The 12,541-nt window shown below is 42.7% G+C and overlaps 1 protein-coding gene and 1 long non-coding RNA gene across 2 annotated transcripts in view; one reads left to right on the top strand and one right to left on the bottom strand.

Moving 5' to 3' along the window:
- LOC130274601 (polycystic kidney disease protein 1-like 3) overlaps positions 1–12,541 on the top strand; it is a 103,785-nt gene that overhangs the window by 49,028 nt on the left and 42,216 nt on the right. The window lies entirely within an intron of this gene.
- On the bottom strand, positions 23–10,983 carry LOC130274487 (uncharacterized). Its single transcript, XR_008844401.1, has 3 exons — positions 10,791–10,983; positions 5,003–5,136; positions 23–208 (listed from the first exon to the last, which is right to left on the bottom strand). It is a non-coding gene; the product is annotated as an uncharacterized LOC130274487 (long non-coding RNA).

Genomic DNA, 12,541 nt, shown 5'->3' with positions numbered 1-12,541 from the left:
ATGTTCAGCCGAGGTCCTCCAATGTTTCTTGAGAATATTTTATGCCGACTGACGCCTGCGCTGCTAGAAGTCGGGTTTTAAGGTAACAGGACGGACCAGTTTTTTTCTGTCTTTCCAGCACATTTTATCCAGGCGTGACTTCCAGCCCCGTGACCTTTTCCTCCGCTGCCTCATTTGTGTCATATGGTTCCGTTCCTTCTACAAACATCTATTGTAATGTCAGGGTTAGGCAAAACTCAACATTTGTGAGGCCTCCATACGTTATCTGGACATAGTATTATACATTGAGTCCAATGTTAATGATTAGCAGAGTAATGGCGCCCAATACAACCGCGAATACATCATCGATGGAGCGCGTGCCGACCGTGTCCAGGATACGCCATAGAATTGGTTGGAGCTGAGCAGCAATACCATAAGCAACCTGTGGGCAGATGTGCTGATGACTCTATAAACTCCGCCCTCTAATGATAATGAGATGACTCTGCCGACCCCGCCCTCTAATGATAATGGAATGACTCTATAAACTCCGCCCTCTAATGATAATGAGATGACTCTGCTGACCCCGCCCTCTAATGATAATGAGATGACTCTGCTGACCCCGCCCTCGAATGATAATGAGATAACTCTGCTGACCCCGCCCTCTAATGATAATGAGATGACTCTGCTGACCCCGCCCTCGAATGATAATGAGATAACTCTGCTGACCCCGCCCTCTAATGATAATGAGATGACTCTGCCGACCCCGCCCTCTAATGATAATGGAATGACTCTATAAACCCCGCCCTCTAATGATAATGAGCTGACACTGCTGACCCCGCCCTCTAATGATGATATGTCTCTGCTGACCCCGCCCTCTAATGATAATGAGCTGACACTGCTGACCCCGCCCTCTAATGATGATATGTCTCTGCTGACCCCTCCCTCTAATGATGATATGTCTCTGCTGACCCCTCCCTCTAATGATGATATGTCTCTGCTGACCCCGCCCCTAATAATAATATGATGACTCTTGTATTTGTCTGTTGATGTAATTGTCACACGTGTACGCCAATGTAAATGTATTCTCTTGAGTAATATGTACCAAATGTATACCTTCAATACCTTCAGACTTTTTTTTATTGAAAATAACTTTATTAGCAATCAATCATTAATCATATATACAATAAATAATACATTTACCATACATAACATGACCGCACAATATATAGCCATCATACTACATGCTACACTAACACTCCTGCATACATTTAAAAACCTTTAAATGGGCACTGTCACCAACTTTATTTTTGGATATGTTGTAGTACTTATGTACTGCAACATATCTCTAATATACTTTTATTATTATTTTTTCATTAAAAAGGTTTAATTTACATTTAAAACCGGCTACTGAAAAAGGACTGATTTTGGAGCGGCAATCAGTCCTTTTTCAGTTAGGCTGCACTCGCTCCCTGCCTGTCAATCAGACAGACGAGAGCGAGCGCATTGGCTCCCCGGCCACTGGCTGGTAGGCCACTCCTCCCGCACATCGCTGCCGCCGCTGTCCCTGCACGCCCGCTGCCGGACTCTGCAGTAACTGTAAGTGTAATGAGGGAACGGGGTATGCGGGGGGGGGGGTTGTGATGGAGGGAACGGGGTATGGCGCGTGGGGGATTTGACCGAGGGAACGCAGCGCCGCTTGTAACTAACTAATAGTTTATCTACACAGGGTGCCTCCAGCTGTTTCAATACTACAACTCCCAGCATGCCCTGACAGCCAATAGATGTCAGGGCAAGCTGGGAGTTGTAGTGGTGAAACAGCTGGAGGCACCCTGTGTAGATGAACTAAGGGCGGAAGTTTCCCCCAGCAGGCATCAGTGACATGGTGCCTGCTGGGGAAGTCTGCCTGGTAGCGAGCACACTACCAGGCAGAAAAAAAGTTATTTTTAATATAGTAAAAATAAAAATTAAAAGCAGGGAGGGGGTTAATGATAGATTGGCAATATGCAGGGACAGAAATAAAAAATAGGATGGTGGGAGCTACAGGGGATAGGGAGGGGAGATCACAGGCCCGAAGATTTATTCCTTCCAATAGTTTTTTATTGAAGTTTTTTGTCAAAACAAAAACATATAAACATTGGACCAAATGTGTCCAAAAATTATCAACAAGAAAACAGTGTCCTGGGGACAACAAAAATACCGAAGATTTATTAAAAGACAAAAGACACACAAGGGAGAGGGGGTAGGAAAGGAGTGCTAAACCTCTTCCTCCTTGATGCCCGGACTGTCCCTGATGGATTAAGTCCTAAGCAGGCTGCGGAAATTCAAAAAGAAAAGAACTTCCTGTGGAGCATATAGCAGCTGATAAGTACTGGAAGGATTAAGATTTTTAAATAGAAGTAATTTACAAATCTGTTTAACTTTCTGTCACCAAACACATGTTTTCCAGCGGAGTACCCCTTTAAATGTAGGCTTTATGGAGATTTCAAGTCACCCAAGTGCAGTAAAAAAGTGCAAAACATGAAGGTTTTGGTTTATTGGGGGGGGGGGTGTCTCTCCTTTCGGAGAAGGGATTGTGATGGACCGGCACCTCGGCTGGAGACTGTAACCGTTATCCTTATGTACTGTGGGGTACTCCGCTGCTCAGCATTTAGGACAAAATGTTCTGAATGCTTAGAGCCGGCGACGGGAGCTTGTGACGTCATAGCCCCACCCCCTCATGATGTCACGCCCCGCCCCCTCTGCACAGTGTCCATATTCTGATGGGTGGGTGTAGCCTGTAGTGGGTTAATGTCTCTAGCGATACTGTCCGTTGTAGCTGAGAGTTGTAGTTTTGCAACAGCTGGACAGACCCTGTTTGGGAAACACTGTGGATGCAAATCCCCAAAATAGGCCTCAAATGCACATGGCGCTCTCTCTCGCTTTGGAGCCCTGCCGTATTTCAAGGAAATAGTTTAGAGCCACATATGGGGTATTTCCGTACTCAGAAGAAATTGCGTTACAAGTTTTGGGGGGATTTTTCTCCTTTTACCCCTTCTGAAAAGGTAAAGTTGGGGTCTACACCAGCATGTTAGTGTAAAAAAAATAAAAACATTTTTACACTAACATGCTGGTGTTTCCAAATACTTTTAATTTTCACAAGCGGAAAAAGGAAAAAAAAATTGTAACGCAATTTCTCCTTAATACAGAAATACCCCATATGTGGGCGTAAAGTGCTCTGCCGGCATTTACACATCCAACTTTAACGAAAAGTCGTCAAATACCTGTGGGGTGTTAAGGCTCACTGTACCCCTTGTTACGTTCCTTGAGGGGTGTCGTTTCCAAAACAGTATGCCATGTGAGTGATTTTTTGCTGTTCTGGCACCATAGGGACTTCCTAGTTGCGACATGCCCCCCAAAAACCATTAAAGGAAAATGTGCTTTCCAAAAGCCAAATGTGACTCCTCCTCTTCTGAGCAGTGTAGTGCGCCCGCAGTGCACTTGACGTCCACACATGAGGTATTTCCATACCCAGAAGAGATGGGGGCATTTTCTCCTATTACTCCTTGGGGGGGAAATAGCATTTTAGTGAAAAAAAAAAATAATTAACACATCCAATTTTAACATAAAGTGAGGTGCTAAGACTTCTGGCACCATAGGAGCTTCTTAAATGTGACACGCCCCCCAAAAACCATTTCAGAAAAACTCACTCTCCAAATTCCCATTGTCGCTCCCTCCCTTCTGAGCCCTCAAGTGCACCAGCCGAACACTTGACATAGACATATGAGGTATTTCCTTACTCGAGAGAAATTGGGCTACACATTTTAGGAAGATTTCTCTCCTTTTACCCTTGTAAAAAATCAAAAACTGGGTCTACAAGAACAATCACTTTGCTGCTGTTGCTGTGAAACACCTTACTGAATGTCATTTTGAATACTTTGAGGGGTGCAGTTTTTATAATGGGGTCATTTATGAGGTATTTCTAATATGAAGACCCTTCAAATCCACTTCAAAACTGAACTGGTCCCTGAAAAATTTTGATTTTGAAAATGTGAAAAATTGGAAAATTGCTGCTGAACTTTGAAGCCCTCTGGTGTCTTCCAAAAGTAAAAACTCATAAATTTTATGATGCAAACATAAAGTAGACATATTGGAAATGTGAATAACATTTTTTTTTTATTTGGAATATCCATTTTCCTTACAAGCAGAGAGCTTCAAAGTAAAAGAAATGCAAAATTTTCAAATTTTTCATCACATTTTGGAATTTTTCGCCAAGAAAGGATGCAAGTATCGACAAAATTTTACCACTAACATAAAGTAGCATATGTCACGAAAAAACAATCTCGGAATCAGAATGAAAAGTAAAAGCATCAGAGTTATTTATGCTTAAAGTGTGTGCAAAAAATGGCTGGGTCCTTATGGTGTTAAAGAGTTACTCCACTCCCCAGCGTCCGGAACATTGAGTTCCGAACACTGTGCGCGGGCTTCCGTGTTCAAGCCTGCCCCCTTGTGACGTCATGGCCCCTCCAATAGACTTGTATTGAGGAGGCGGGACGTGATGTCACATGACGGGGCGTGATGTCACAAGGGGGCGGGTGTGAACACAGAAGCCCGCGCACAGTGTTCGGAACTCAATGGGAGTGGAGTAACCCATTAACCTAATCCCTGAACCCCTCTTGTCTCTATATATGATATGTTTATATATGTAAGTATAACCTCTCGTGTTACAGATCGGGCACGGCTCGGGGCTTGTTTTGCCGGAGTCACATGAGCTAATGAGGTTAAAATATGTTATATAACAGGTTATCATATGTTACATAGCAATCACAGAAACAACTCACACACCCAGGAACCTGGCCAACCCTCACATCACGACATCATGGATCAGCGCAAACAATCACCTGACCTGCCAATGAGCTGTGACACCGATGCCACCTTGTGGGGGTTGAGGGCTGTATTTGCCATTGGGCACCTGTGGGCCTGTGCCTAGGGCGGCAGTGCGGAGGGGGGGAGCACTTCAATGAGTAAAAGAAAAAAAGAGAAATACCTTTTCTGTAGCTTGTGCCGCCATGTTGTGACCTGGAGAACAATGAGATCTGTTCTCCCCTTTAGTTGAATCCACACGGGTCAGAATAAGGTGGATTTGTGATGATACCGCCGGGGAGGGGATCCATGGAGAATCTGCGACAAAATTCTCACGTAACGCCGCTGGTTATTTACTGCGTGTTTATGACAGATCCAAATGAAAAAGTTCTGACACTTGTGCAACCGCCCTACCCGGCCCCGGTGGTTTGTTATACATATAAAGATAGAAGGATGAATCCGAGCGCCAATCGGGTCGTGAATATTGCGGTCACAACAATGATTTCTTTGGATTTGCTGATCGCAGGACAATAAGATTGAGGACGCTCCATATATACGAGACAGATATATAGAGGAGACAGATATATAGAGGAGGAGACAGATATATAGAGGAGGAGACAGATATATAGAGGACATAGATATATAGAGGAGACAGATATATAGAGGAGACAGATATATAGAGGGGACAGATATATAGAGGGGACAGATATATACAGGAGGAGACAGATATATGGAGGAGGAGACAGATATATAGAGGAGACAGATATATAGAGGAGACAGATATATAGAGGAGACAGATATAGAGGAGGAGACAGATATATAGAGGAGGAGACAGATATATGGAGGAGGAGACAGATATATAGAGGACACAGATATATAGAGGACACAGATATATAGAGGACACAGATATATAGAGGGGACAGATATATAGAGGAGGAGACAGATATATAGAGGACACAGATATATAGAGGACACAGATATATAGAGGACACAGATATATAGAGGGGACAGATATATAGAGGAGACAGATATATAGAGGAGACAGATATATAGAGGAGGAGACAGATATATAGAGGAGGAGACAGATATATAGAGGAGGAGACAGATATATAGAGGGGACAGATATATACAGGAGGAGACAGATATATAGAGGAGACAGATATATAGAGGAGGAGACAGATATATAGAGGAGGAGACAGATATATAGAGGAGACAGATATATAGAGGAGACAGATATATAGAGGAGACAGATATATAGAGGAGACAGATATATAGAGGAGACAGATATATAGAGGAGACAGATATATAGAGGAGGAGACAGATATATAGAGGAGGAGACAGATATATAGAGGACATAGATATATAGAGGAGACAGATATATAGAGGAGACAGATATATAGAGGGGACAGATATATAGAGGGGACAGATATATAGAGGAGGAGACAGATATATAGAGGAGGAGACAGATATATAGAGGAGACAGATATATAGAGGAGACAGATATATAGAGGAGACAGATATATAGAGGAGACAGATATATAGAGGAGGAGACAGATATATAGAGGAGGAGACAGATATATAGAGGACATAGATATATAGAGGAGACAGATATATAGAGGAGACAGATATATAGAGGAGACAGATATATAGAGGGGACAGATATATAGAGGAGGAGACAGATATATAGAGGAGGAGACAGATATATAGAGGAGGAGACAGATATATAGAGGAGGAGACAGATATATAGAGGAGACAGATATATAGAGGAGGAGACAGATATATAGAGGAGGAGACAGATATATAGAGGAGGAGACAGATATATAGAGGAGGAGACAGATATATAGAGGAGACAGATATATAGAGGAGGAGACAGATATATAGAGGAGGAGACAGATATATAGAGGAGGAGACAGATATATAGAGGAGACAGATATATAGAGGAGGAGACAGATATATAGAGGGGACAGATATATAGAGGAGGAGACAGATATATAGAGGAGGAGACAGATATATAGAGGAGGAGACAGATATATAAAGGAGGAGACAGATATATAGAGGAGACAGATATATAGAGGAGGAGACAGATATATAGAGGAGGAGACAGATATATAGAGGAGGAGACAGATATATAGAGGAGGAGACAGATATATAGAGGAGGAGACAGATATATAGAGGAGGAGACAGATATATAGAGGAGACAGATATATAGTGGAGGAGACAGATATATAGAGGAGGAGACAGATATATGGAGGAGGAGACAGATATATAGAGGAGACAGATATATAGAGGAGACAGATATATGGAGGAGGAGACAGATATATAGAGGAGACAGATATATGGAGGAGGAGACAGATATATAGAGGAGGAGACAGATATATAGAGGACACAGATATATAGAGGAGGAGACAGATATATAGAGGAGGAGACAGATATATAGAGGAGACAGATATATACAGGAGGAGACAGATATATAGAGGAGGACACATATATATAGAGGAGGACACAGATATATAGAGGAGACAGATATATAGAGGAGACAGATATATAGAGGAGGAGACAGATATATAGAGGAGACAGATATATAGAGGAGGAGACAGATATATAGAGGAGACAGATATATAGAGGAGGAGACAGATATATAGAGGACACAGATATATAGAGGAGACAGATATATAGAGGGGACAGATATATAGAGGAGGAGACAGATATATAGAGGAGGAGACAGATATATAGAGGAGGAGACAGATATATAGAGGGGACAGATATATACAGGAGGTGACAGATATATAGAGGAGACAGATATATAGAGGAGGAGACAGATATATAGAGGAGGAGACAGATATATAGAGGAGACAGATATATAGAGGAGGAGACAGATATATAGAGGAGACAGATATATAGAGGAGGAGACAGATATATGGAGGAGACAGATATATAGTGGAGGAGACAGATATATAGAGGACACAGATATATAGAGGACACAGATATATAGAGGACACAGATATATAGAGGAGACAGATATATAGAGGAGACAGATATATAGAGGAGGAGACAGATATATAGAGGAGGAGACAGATATATAGAGGAGGAGACAGATATATAAAGGAGGTGACAGATATATAGAGGAGACAGATATATAGAGGAGGAGACAGATATATAGAGGAGGAGACAGATATATAGAGGATGAGACAGATATATAGAGGAAACAGATATATAGAGGAGGAGACAGATATATAGAGGAGGAGACAGATATATAGAGGAGGAGACAGATATATAGAGGAGACAGATATATAGAGGAGGAGACAGATATATGGAGGAGACAGATATATAGAGGAGACAGATATATAGAGGAGGAGACAGATATATAGAGGAGGAGACAGATATATAGAGGAGGAGACAGATATATAGAGGAGGAGACAGATATATAAAGGAGGTGACAGATATATAGAGGAGACAGATATATAGAGGAGGAGACAGATATGTAGAGGAGGAGACAGATATATAGAGGATGAGACAGATATATAGAGGATGAGACAGATATATAGAGGAGGAGACAGATATATAGAGGAGGAGACAGATATATAGAGGAGACAGATATATAGAGGAGGAGACAGATATATGGAGGAGACAGATATATAGAGGAGACAGATATATAGAGGAGGAGACAGATATATAGAGGAGGAGACAGATATATAGAGGACACAGATATATAGAGGACACAGATATATAGAGGAGACAGATATATAGAGGAGGAGACAGATATATAGAGGAGGAGACAGATATATAGAGGAGGAGACAGATATATAGAGGAGGAGACAGATATATAGAGGAGACAGATATATAGAGGAGGAGACAGATATATAGAGGGGACAGATATATACAGGAGGTGACAGATATATAGAGGAGACAGATATATAGAGGAGGAGACAGATATATAGAGGAGGAGACAGATATATAGAGGAGACAGATATATAGAGGAGGAGACAGATATATAGAGGAGACAGATATATAGAGGAGGAGACAGATATATGGAGGAGACAGATATATAGTGGAGGAGACAGATATATAGAGGACACAGATATATAGAGGACACAGATATATAGAGGACACAGATATATAGAGGAGACAGATATATAGAGGAGACAGATATATAGAGGAGGAGACAGATATATAGAGGAGGAGACAGATATATAGAGGAGGAGACAGATATATAGAGGAGGAGACAGATATATAAAGGAGGTGACAGATATATAGAGGAGACAGATATATAGAGGAGACAGATATATAGAGGAGGAGACAGATATATAGAGGAGGAGACAGATATATAGAGGATGAGACAGATATATAGAGGAGACAGATATATAGTGGAGACAGATATATAGAGGAGACAGATATATAGTGGAGACAGATATATAGAGGAGCCAGATATATAGAGGAGGAGACAGATATATAGAGGAGACAGATATATAGAGGAGACAGATATATGGAGGAGACAGATATATAGTGGAGACAGATATATAGAGGAGGAGACAGATATATAGAGGAGGAGACAGATATGTAGAGGAGACAGATATATAGTGGAGACAGATATATAGAGGAGACAGATATATAGAGGAGGAGACGGATATATAGAGGAGACAGATATATAGAGGAGGAGACAGATATATAGAGGAGGAGACAGATATATAGAGGAGACAGATATATAGAGGAGGAGACAGATATATAGAGGAGGAGACAGATATATAGAGGAGGAGACAGATATATAGAGGAGACAGATATATAGAGGAGGAGACAGATATATGGAGGAGACAGATATATAGAGGAGACAGATATATAGAGGAGGAGACAGATATATAGAGGAGGAGACAGATATATAGAGGAGGAGACAGATATAGAGGAGACAGATATATAGAGGAGGAGACAGATATATAGAGGAGGAGACAGATATATAGAGGAGACAGATATATAGAGGAGGAGACAGATATATAGAGGAGAAAGATATATAGAGGAGACAGATATATAGAGGAGACAGATATATAGAGGAGACGTATATATATAGGAGGAGACAGATATATAGAGGAGACAGATATATAGAGGAGACGTATATATATATATAGGAGGAGACAGATATATAGAGGAGACAGATATATAGAGGAGACGTATATATATAGGAGGAGACAGATATATAGAGGAGGAGACAGATATATAGAGGAGGAGACAGATATATATAGGAGACAGATATATAGTGGAGGAGACAGATATATAGAGGAGACAGATATATAGTGGAGGAGACAGATATATAGAGGAGACAGATATATAGAGGAGGAGACAGATATATAGTGGAGACAGATATATAGAGGAGACAGATATATAGAGGAGGAGACAGATATATACAGGAGGTGACAGATATATAGAGGAGACAGATATATAGAGGAGACAGATATATAGAGGAGGAGACAGATATATAGTGGAGACAGATATATAGAGGAGGAGACAGATATATAGAGGAGGAGACAGATATATACAGGAGGTGACAGATATATAGTGGAGGAGACAGATATATAGAGGAGGAGACAGATATATAGAGGAGGAGACAGATATATAGTGGAGACAGATATATAGAGGAGACAGATATATAGAGGAGACAGATATATACAGGAGGTGACAGATATATACAGGAGGTGACAGATATATACAGGAGGTGACAGATATATACAGGAGGAGACAGATATATACAGGAGGTGACAGATATATACAGGAGGTGACAGATATATACAGGAGGTGACAGATATATACAGGAGGAGACAGATATATACAGGAGGTGACAGATATATACAGGAGGTGACAGATATATACAGGAGGTGACAGGTGAGGCTGCAGACGATCTGTTATATAACAAAGCACAATAGGGAGAGACAATAACTTGCACCACAAACCAGATTATAAATAATGACTCCCAAAAATAGAAAGACCTGGCGCCAGCTCCGTGTGGTGATGTCTGGGGAGGGTAATTACTGCTGCACCTGATACAGATAAGATCGGTTACACTTCAATGTGGAGAAGAGAGTATTATTACTCCGGGGGGAATTTATCAACGCTGAACCCTGAAAGTCTCCAGAACCATCCATACAACCCCACAGACTGGGGAGAGTTATCAAAACCTGTCCTGAGGAAAAGTTACTGAGTTGCCTATAGCAACCAATCAGATCGCTTCTTTCATTTCTGAAAAGGTCTGTGAAAAATGAAAGAAGCGATCTGATTGGTTGCTATGGGCAACTCTGCACAGGATTTGTTAAATCTTCCCCATTGTCTTTACACTCATAAGGATATCCTCACATGTATGCGACTGTATATATATATACACACTGCACAGTACAACTTCTCCTGTCCTGTATACTGGGTGTAACCCTCAGGTGGATCGTTTGTCAGTGCTGCTGCTGGGAGGCGATCTGTGTGGCTCCTAGTTCCTGCTCCCTTCTGCCTGGCCGGCGGGGACAGAGGGGGTAAGGAGACCTGGTGGGGGAAGCAGCAATGTTTCTCCTGCCCCCCCTCTAGTTTCTGGCCTAAGCCAAGAGGTTTCAGGTGAAGAAGTGAAGGATTGGGGTGGGCAGAGGCCCCAGGAGTCAGTGAGTGACTTTGCAACAAGAATTGCTTTTTTTTTTTGCAAGAATTTAAAAGTAATGGCAAAGAACTGTGCAGATTGTGTGCAAAGCTGAGATGCGCTCGAGTGCGGGCAAACACCGCATCTGGTAGCAGGCGCGCAGAGGCCAATAAGATCCTAACAGAACTAAAGTCTGAAATTAACATCACAGAAAAGAAGAATATGAACATTCAGACCAACTGCGGTCCTTTCCTGGAAAAGCTGTGTAACCAGGAGAGGTTTGCAGAGATGAAGGGGTTAAGTGACCCCATGGCTACAGCCAAGTAGGATGACAAGCCTATTATGGCCCAGGATCCATCGCAGGGGTCTCAGAGCGGGATCTGCCCCGGACAAGCACCTCCAGCCTCAGCGCCAGGATCCAGGAAGAGGAGAGCAGTGACCCCGGGGGGAGACTCATGGCGGTCATCAGGGAGATGGAGTCTCCGGTACGTTTGGAGCATTTTACATTCGGAGATGACCCTGTACGGGATGAGGAGGAGAAAAGGGAGAAGTGAAAAGAAAAGGGGTGAGTCGGTGTCATTTTCTTATGTCCCCCTTTCCCCAGCTCCACCTAGTCAGGGCCCTGTGGTGGGTTCTGTGGAGGGGAAGAGCAGTGGGCAGAGTATGGAGGTTCCTACAGGAGAGTCATGTGACACTGTTTCAGCTTGTAGTAGCGATAAGAGTGTCGGGGCGATTTCGGCTGTGAAGCCGGACATGTTTGGTGCGGTCAGCAGACCAGCGGGAGGCTGCTTTTCTTCGGCACCGGGCCAGGGCAAAACGGTCAGGGGTAAAGCTTTGGTCCCGGAGATTAGGAGCGAGGGTGGAGATAAGCGGCACCATAGGGTGCCTAGTGGCAAAGCAGGCTCTGCGGTGGGGTCTGTGGCTGGTGTGTTGTCTGCTGTCGGGGTGTCACCTGCAGGGGCTTCTCGAGGGGGAACCTCTGCAGTTGGGGCAGGTGGCACCTCGGCAGGGATAATAAAGCCGGCGCTATGGCAGCTGCTAAAGCCATTGAAACATGAAGGGGACTGTCCTCAAACCCATGGGGGCAGGAGGTTCTATGGACAATATTATAAAAACTGTTTC

Source organism: Hyla sarda, chromosome 5, assembly GCF_029499605.1.
Source record: "Hyla sarda isolate aHylSar1 chromosome 5, aHylSar1.hap1, whole genome shotgun sequence".
NCBI lineage: Eukaryota > Metazoa > Chordata > Amphibia > Anura > Hylidae > Hyla > Hyla sarda.
The sequence above is the reverse complement of the archived record's forward strand: the minus strand, read 5'-3'. Positions and strand labels throughout refer to the sequence as shown.